Here is a 9,155-nt window from a genome sequence, read left to right as displayed (position 1 = left end):
ACCTACTCACAGCCGAACAACTCCGCTACCGCATTTGATGGTGTATAGTCGGGCATTCTCACCCTTTCTCATCAGCTTTTTGCAAATATGATCTGACATTCACACCTACTTGCAGTCGAACAGCTCTGCTCCCGCTTTTGATTATGTATGGTTGGATATTCGAACCTTTTCTTAACTGCTTTTTACAAACTTTGGTTGGATGTTCACACCTTCTTGTAGCCGAACACATGCACTCCTGCTTTTGATGATGTATGGTTGGGCATTCGCACCTTTTTTTTACCCATTTTTCAGGTATTATGGGTGGACATTCACACCTTCTTGCAGCTGAACACCTCCTCTCCCACTTATGATCATGTGTGGTTTGATTTTCGAAAATTTTCTTTCATGTTTTCTAGCAATTATTGATGGACATTTAGACCTTCTTGCAGCTGAACACCACCTCTCCCGATTTTGATGATGTATGGACCGGCATTTTTACCTTTTCTAACACATTTTTCAGCAATTATGGTTGGAGATTCACACCTACTCACAGCCGAAAAACTCCGCTACCGCATTTGATGTTATATAGTCGGGCATTCTCACCCTTTCTCATCAGCTTTTTGCAAATTATGATCTGACATTCACACCTACTTCCAGTCGAACAGCTCTGCTCCCGCTTTTGATTATGTTTGGTTAGATATTCGAACCTTTTCTTAACTGCTTTTTACAAACTTTGGTCGGACGTTCACAATATCTTGCAGCCGAACACCTCCGCTTCCGCTTTTGATGGTGTATATTCGGGCATACGAACCTTTTCTTACCCGCTTTTTACAAACCAAGGTCGGACTTTCACACCTTCTCTTAGCTGAACAACTCCGCTCCCTCTTTTGATTGTGTACAGTCGGGTAATTTAACCTTTTCTTACCCGCTTTTTACCATCTATGGTCGGACATTCACACCGTCTTACAGCGGAACACCTCCGCTCCCTCTTTTGATGATGTATGGTTAGGCATTCGCACCTTTTCTTACCCATTTTTCAGTAATTATGGGTAGACATTCACACCTTCTTGCAGCTGAACACCTCCTCTCCCGCTTATGATCATGTGCAGTTTGATATTCGAAAATTTTCTTTCATGTTTTCTAGCAATTATTGATGGACATTCAGACCGTCTTGCAGCTGAACACCTCCGCTCCCACTTTTGATGGTGTATAGTCGGGCTTTCGAGCCTTTTCTTCCCCGGTTTTTACAAATTATGGTTGGACATTCAGACCTTCTTGCAGCCGAAAACCTCCACTCTCTCTTTTGATCATACATTGTCGGGCATTCGCACCTTTTCTTACCCGCTTTTTACAAACCATGGTCGGACTTTCACACCTTTTAGTAGCCGAACAACTCCGCTCCCGCTATTGATTGTGTACAGTCGGGTATTTTAACCTTTTCTTACCCGCTTTTTACCAACTATGGTTGGACATTCACACCTTCTTACAGCAGAACACCTCCGCTCCCTGTTTTGATTATGTATGGTTTGACATTTGCACCTTCTCTCACCCGCCTTTTACTATGGTCGGCCATTCACAGCTTCCTCTCCACCATACTTGTATGGTGGGATATTCACACCCACTTGCATCCGAAGACCTCCGCCCCCACTTTTGTTGATATTTAGTCGGTCATTCGCACCTTACCCGCTTTTGGCAAACTATGGCCTTCTTGCAGCCAAACACCTCTGATCTCGCTTTTGATGATGTAAGGTTGGGCATTCAGACCTTGCTTCACCTGCTTTTCACCAAATATAGTCGGACATTCACACCCACTTGCATCCGAAGACCTCCACCCCAAATTTTGTTGATATTTAGTCGGACATTCGCACCTTACCCGCTTTTGGCAAACTATGGCCTTCTTGCAGCCAAACACCTCTGATCTCGCTTTTGATGATGTAAGGTTGGGCATTCAGACCTTGCTTCACCTGCTTTTCACCAAATATAGTTGGACATTCACACCTTCTTGCAGCCGAACACTTCCGCTCCACCTTTTAGTGTTCTATCACACCTTTTTTTCACCGCATTTTATACATTATGGTTGGAAATTTTCAACCACTCTCATCCGAAGACCTCTCCTCCCGCTTTTGTTAATATATTTGAACTTTAGTCGGACATTCAAACCTTCTTGCAGCTGAACCACCTCCGCTCCCTGTTTTGATCATATATGGTCTGGCAATACTACCTTTTCTTACCCGTTTGTGAGTAATTATGGCTGGACATTCACACCTACTTGCAGCCGAACACAACCTCTCTCGCTTTTGATGATGTATGGACCGGCATTCTTACCTTTTCTAACACATTTTTCAGCAATTATGGTCGGAGATTCACACCTACTCACAGCCGAACAACTCCGCTCCCGCATTTGATGGTGTATAGTCGGGCATTCTCACCCTTTCTCATCAGCTTTTTGCAAATTATGATCTGACATTCACACCTACTTGCAGTCGAACAGCTCTGCTCCCGCTTTTGATTATGTATGGTTGGATATTCGAACCTTTTCTTAACTGCTTTTTACAAACTTTGGTTGGACGTTCACACCTTCTTGTAGCCGAACTCATGCACTCCTGCTTTTGATGATGTATGGTTGGGCATTCGCACCTTTTTTTTACCCATTTTTCAGGTATTATGGGTGGACATTCACACCTTCTTGCAGCTGAACACCTCCTCTCCCACTTATGATCATGTGTGGTTTGATTTTCGAAAATTTTCTTTCATGTTTTCTAGCAATTATTGATGGACATTTAGACCTTCTTGCAGCTGAACACCACCTCTCCCAATTTTGATTATGTATGGACCGGCATTTTTACCTTTTCGAACACATTTCTAAATTGAGAAAGGAAATTATTTTAGAGGAAGCACTAGAGTTTAGATCCCACATTTGTTGATAGGCATTCATTTATTTCTTCACTTCTGATAAAAATGATAAGACTGACCTAAAGAATTGGAGGCCCATCACACTTTTAAACTTTGACTGTAAACTTTTTAGCAAGGTTTTAACGACACGGATGTCCTCTGTTTTAGAGGAGGTAATTCACCCAGACCAGGCTTGTGCCATCTCAGAGAGACAACTCACCGACAGCCTCGTACTGATTCGAGACATCATTGATTACGCTAGAGACAGAAACACCCGGCTTGTCATCTTAAATTTAGACTTTGAAAAAGCTTTTGATCGGGTCTCTCATCAATATCTCTTTCAGGTGTTGCAGCCATCGAATAGGGCCCGATTGTTCCTACTTGGTGAGATTTGCTTGGTTGAGACGCTTGCTCCCCCCCCTTGCTCCTCGGCTGACCAAGTAGGAACAATCGGGCCCTATTCGATGGCTGCCTTGTCTTTTACTCTGTGCAAAAGACAAGGCAGCCACAAACACCACGGGAACACCGTATTGAGGCTTTGTTCTGACCACTCATTCGGTGTCGCGTTTCTTTCAAGCAATTCTCCCGGTTAGCCCACACTCGGCTCGCTCCCAGAGCTGTGTTAAAGTCTACTTCGCATTCACTCTCTTTTCTCAGCAGATTAAAAGAAAGTTTCATCTTGGGCTCCCTGAAACTTCCATCCTGCACCGCTGTTTGCTTTTTCACAAGAGCAGAGAAGAGCGCACCGTTCCCAGCGGCACTGCAGTACTGGGTCGATGCTTGGAGTGAACGGAGCAAGCTTCTTTTTCAACTCCTATTCTTAAAAATCCATTTAATATGTAGTCCTCGTATAGAGGACATATTAAACTGATAAGAACAGATACTACACTTGATCTTAGCCAAAAGGCCGAGAAGCGATAACTGTCCACTGTTTCAGGTCCGAGGGCCCTTGCTGGCACAATGCGCACTTGTAGCAGTGTTCTTTTTATGGCCATAGGTGGCTAGAGTGTCACGTTGCACCTCCGCCCACCCGCTGCACTGAGCACTCTTCAGCCCTTTTAAATGGTATAACTTTGCACTCCCGCATGCTCCAGCAAGCACCATTCAAGCAACAACTTTGCACTCCAGCTTCGAACATCGGCACAATCGCAACAAGTAAGGCGACTCTACTCAGAGAAGTCACTCTGCACAGTAACAAGATTTCTTTTGCACAGACAGAGAGGGCTTCACCCGCAAAGGTAAAGCCTGCCAAAAATAGAAACAACTCATTAGTGCTGCTCTCCACGAAAGTCTTTAGTAAAAGGCGAAAGACTTGTATGTTATGAAGAGAAACCAGAGTACGATTATCCGTCACTGCGGGAGCAGGGCATCAGGCTAGTTGCCATAGCCACCTTCCCCATGGTGAGCGTTGCTTGGTTGAAACGCTTGCCCCTGTGCAATCGACAAGGCAGCAACAAAAACACCACGGGAACACCGTATTGAGGCTTTGTTCTGACCGCTCATTCGGTGTCGCGTTTCTTTCAAGCAATTCTCCCGGTTAGCCCACACTCGGCTCGCTCCCAGAGCCGTGTTAAAGTCTACTTCGCATTCACTCTCTTTTCTCAGCAGACTCTTGGGATTTTATCTATAAAATGAATTCCTTCACTCAAACTATGTTAAAACTGCTTTGTCCTTCATATTTACCATGTCTAGAAAGATTTAAACAAAAAAAAAAAACAACGTTGTACTTTGCAGTAAAAGAAAGAGCAAATCTAAAGTTTCAGGAATCCGAGAATAAGCTTACTTTCATGAGTTCTTCACGATTTCGGATTTTGCTATAAAATGAATTCCTTCACTCAAACTAAATTAAAACTGCTAAACCGCTAATCTGTTACATGTAAGGCAGATGTCAAATTCACCGAAATAGGATCTAAGGGTATTCGGCCAATCGAGCTGTAGCAGCTTTGGTAAAAGAGTATAAGTTGAAGAGTTTGTGAATAAAGGTGTGCGCACACATAGTGAGCTGTAGGAAAATAGGCAGGGAGCAATGCCGGCTGGGGTATATGTTCTTGTATGTTGTCTGACTGTTTGATTTGAATGTGTTGTGTAAGTGTCCTGTTGAATGTTACATGTTTGGGCTTTGACACTTCACTGTGGTTGTTAACTGTGTGGTGTGTCCTGAAATGTTACATGTTTGGGCTTTGACACTTCACTGTGGTTGTTAACTGTGTGGTGTGTCCTGAAATGTTATATGTTTGGGCTGTGTGACATGCTTAATGCTTGTCAGTAGCTACCCACTTATTCATATATAGCAACTGACAACATAAGAAGTCCGGACATACTTTGATAGTAGTTGTAGAAGTATCCTTATTGATAATAGATAAACTAATTCATAGTGATAGAACAGTAGATGAACAGGTGCCTGCACATGTCTCACGAAAATAAAATGGGTGTATGATTGCTGACGGCAGAGCAATACTGCCAAACTTATGAGTTCTTGTGGCAAACTTGATTCAGTGTCTTGACGTGTATACGCTGTTTCGCTGACTTGATTGTCACAAGAAACAAAGTGTGTTTGATTAGATCCGACCATTTTATTACGGGAGGATCAGTATGTATGGATTCTGATGTGACTGATAAACCCATTCGTATCGTAAGCATAATCTAATACGTGAGACAACGCCCTGGCACACAATCAAAAAAAAAAAGAGAGAGCGGTTTTGTGTCCCCACAGTCCATAATGTAGAAAAGAGAGAAAAAAGCCTTTCTGATTTGGTGTGTGTGCTCACAGTGCAGAGTGTAGAGAAAAGAGAGAAAAGAAAGCCGTTTTGGTGTCACGGGTGTTGTGACTTACACACACACATTTCTAAATTGAGAAAGGAAATTATTTTAGAGGAAGCACTAGAGTTTAGATCCCACATTTGTTGATAGGCATTCATTTATTTCTTCACTTCTGATGAAGTTTCAACAATAAACAACAAACTTTGTATTATGAGAAAGAACCAGACTCATTCTTCAGGAATCCGAAAATAAGCACGAATTCGGATTCTCCTATAAAACGAATTAATTAACTCAAACCAAGTTAAGACTGCTTTGTCCTTCATATTTATTCATGTCTAATCAAGTTTCAACGATAAACAACGTTGTACTTTGTAGAATGAGAAAGAACTTCTTCAGCAATAAGCATCTCACGACATATGACGAAATACAGATTTTGCTATAAAATTAATTCCTTCTATCAGCCTGACTTAAAACTGTTTGTCCTCCTTATTTATCCACTTCAAATCAAGTTTCAACAATTAAAAAAATGTTGTAGTTTGAGAAAAAACAACTTAATCTTAAGCAATCATTATAAAAAGAGGGTAAGAAAAGGTGCAAATGCCAACCATACATCACTAAAAGGTGGAGCGGAAGTATTCGGCTGCAAGTAGGTGTGAATGTTCGACCATAATTTGTAAAAAGCGGGTAAGAAAAGGTTCGAATGCCCGACTATATATTAACAAAAGTGGGAGGAGAGGTCTTCGGATGAGAGTGGGTGAGAATTTCCAACCATAATCTATAAAATGCGGTGAAAAAAAAGGTGTGAATACCCCATAGAACACTAAAAGGTGAAGCGGAAGTGTTCGGCTGCAAGAAGGTGTGAATGTCCGACTATATTTGGTGAAAAGCAGGTGAAGCAAGGTCTGAATGCCCAACCTTACATCATCAAAAGCGAGAGCAGAGGTGTTTGGCTGCAAGAAGGCCATAGTTTGCCAAAAGTGGGTAAGGTGCGAATGACCGATTATACACCATCAACAAAAGTGGGGGCGGAGGTGTTCAGCTGCAAGAAGGTCTGAATGTCCAACAATAATTGCTAGAAAACATGAAAGAGAATTTTTGAATATCAAACCGCACATGATCATAAGCGGCAGAGGAGGCGTGCAGCTGCAAGAAGGTGTGAGTGTCCAACCATAATTACTGAAAAATGGGTAAGAAAAGGTTTGAATGCCCAACCATGCATCATCAAAAGCAGGAGTGGATGTGTTCGGCTACAAGAAGGTTTGAATGTCCAACCATAGTTTGTAAAAAGCGGGTAAGAAAAGGTTCGAATGCCCGAACATACACCATCAAAAGCAGAAGCGGAGGTGTTCAGCTGAAAGAAGGTCTGAATGTCCATCAGTAATTGCTAGAAAACATGAAAGAAAATTTTCGAATATCAAACCACACATGATCATAAGTGGGAGAGGAGGTGTTCAGCTGCAAGAAGGTGTGAATGTCCACCCATAATTACTGAAAAATGGGTAAGAAAAGGTGCAAGTGCCAACCATACATCACTAAAAGGTGAAGCGGAAGTATTCGGCTGCAAGTAGGTGCGAATGCTTGACAATGTATGATCAAAAGAGGGAGCGGAGGTTTTCGGCTGCAAGGTCTGAATGTCCAACCATAATTTGTAAAAACCGGGGAAGAAAAGGCTCGAAAGCCCGACTATACACCATCAAAAGCGGGAGCGGAGGTGTTCGGCTGCAAGTAGGTATGAATGTTCGACCAAAATTTGTAAAAAGCGGGTAAGAAAAGGTTCGAATGCCCGACTATATATTAACCAAAGCAGGAGGAGAGGTCTTCGGATAAGAGTGGGTGAGAATTTCCAACCATAATCTATAAAATGCGGTGAAAAAAAAGGTGTGAATACCCCATAGAACACTAAAAGGTGGAGCAGAAGTGTTCGGCTGCAAGAAGGTGTGAATATCCGACTATATTTGGTGAAAAGCAGGTGAAGCAAGGTCTTAATGCCCAACCTTACATCATCAAAAACGAGATCAGAGGTGTTTGGCTGCAAGAAGGCCATAGTTTGCCAAAAGCGGGTAAGCTGCGAATGACCGACTAAATATCAACAAAAGTGGGGGCGGAGGTCTTCGGATGCAAGTGGGTGTGAATATCCCACCATACAAGTATGGTGGAGAGGAAGCTGTGAATGGCCGACCATAGTAAAAAGCGGGTGAGAAAAGGTGCGAATGTCCAATCATACATGATCAAAACAGGGAGCGGAGGTGTTTGGCTGCGACAAGGTGTGTATGTCCACCCATAATTAATGAAAAGCGGGCAACAAGTAGGTTTGAATACCCATCATCAAAAGCAGGAGTGGATGTGTTCGGCTACAAGAAGGTTTGAATGTCTGACCATAGTTTGTAAAAAGCGGGTAAGAAAAGGTTCGAGTGCCCGAACATACACCATCAAAAGAGGGAGCGGAGGTGTTCCGCTGTAAGACGGTGTGAATGTCCAACAATAGTTGGTAAAAAGCGGGTAAGAAAAGCTTAAAATACCCGACTGTACACAATCAATAGCGGGAGCGGAGTTGTTCGGCTACAAGAAGGTGTGAAAGTCCGACCATGGTTTGTAAAAAGCGGGTAAGAAAAGTGCGAATGCCCGACAATGTATGAACAAAAGAGGGAGTGGAGGTTTTCGGCTGCAAGAAGGTCTGAATGTCCAACCATAATTTGTAAAAACCGGGGAAGAAAAGGCTCGAAAGCCCGACTATACACCATCAAAAGTGGGAGCGGAGGTGTTCAGCTTCAAGACGGTCTGAATGTCCATCAATAATTGCTAGAAAACATGAAAGAAAATTTTCGAATATCAAACTGCACATGATCATAAGCAGGAGAGGAGGTGTTCAGCTGCAAGAAGGTGTGAATGTCTACCCATAATTACTGAAAAATGGGTAAGAAAAGGTGCGAATGCCTAACCATACATCATCAAAAGAGGGAGCGGAGGTGTTCCGCTGTAAGACGGTGTGAATGTCCGACCATAGATGGTAAAAAGCGGGTAAGAAAAGGTTAAATTACCCGACTGTACACAATCAAAAGAGGGAGCGGAGTTGTTCAGCTAAGAGAAGGTGTGAAAGTCCGACCTTGGTTTGTAAAAAGCGGGTAAGAAAAGGTTCGTATGCCCGAATATACACCATCAAAAGCGGAAGCGGAGGTGTTCGGCTGCAAGATATTGTGAACGTCCGACCAAAGTTTGTAAAAAGCAGTTAAGAAAAGGTTTGAATATCTAACCAAACATAAGAATGAGTCTTTTCCGCTGTAGAATGCCCGACTCTAGACCATCAAATGCGGGAGCGGAAGTGTTCGGCTCTGAGTAGGTGTGAATGTCCGACCATAATTGCTGAACAATGTGTTAGAAAAGGTAAGAATGCTGGACCATACATCATCAAAAGCGGTAGAGGTGGTGTTCGGCTGCAAAAAGGTGTGACTGTTCGACTAAAGTTTGTAAAAAGTGGGTAAGACAAGGTGCGAATGCCTGACAATGTATGATCAAAAGCGGGAACG

General features: G+C 42.8%; 2 non-coding genes across 2 annotated transcripts; both read right to left on the bottom strand.

Annotated features, from left to right (window-relative positions):
• Positions 1 to 3,606: 3,606 nt before the first annotated feature.
• Positions 3,607 to 3,790, bottom strand: LOC140274106 (U2 spliceosomal RNA). The gene has a single exon (XR_011908092.1). It is a non-coding gene; the product is annotated as a U2 spliceosomal RNA (small nuclear RNA).
• A 308-nt stretch (positions 3,791 to 4,098) lies between these two features.
• Positions 4,099 to 4,212, bottom strand: LOC140274314 (U5 spliceosomal RNA). Its single transcript, XR_011908279.1, has one exon. It is a non-coding gene; the product is annotated as a U5 spliceosomal RNA (small nuclear RNA).
• Between the last annotated feature and the right edge of the window lie 4,943 nt (positions 4,213 to 9,155).

Source organism: Leuresthes tenuis, unplaced genomic scaffold, assembly GCF_036924035.1.
Source record: "Leuresthes tenuis unplaced genomic scaffold, fLeuTen1.0.hap1 SCAF_17, whole genome shotgun sequence".
Taxonomy (NCBI): domain Eukaryota; kingdom Metazoa; phylum Chordata; class Actinopteri; order Atheriniformes; family Atherinopsidae; genus Leuresthes; species Leuresthes tenuis.
This window is presented reverse-complemented; position numbering and strand designations above follow the sequence as displayed.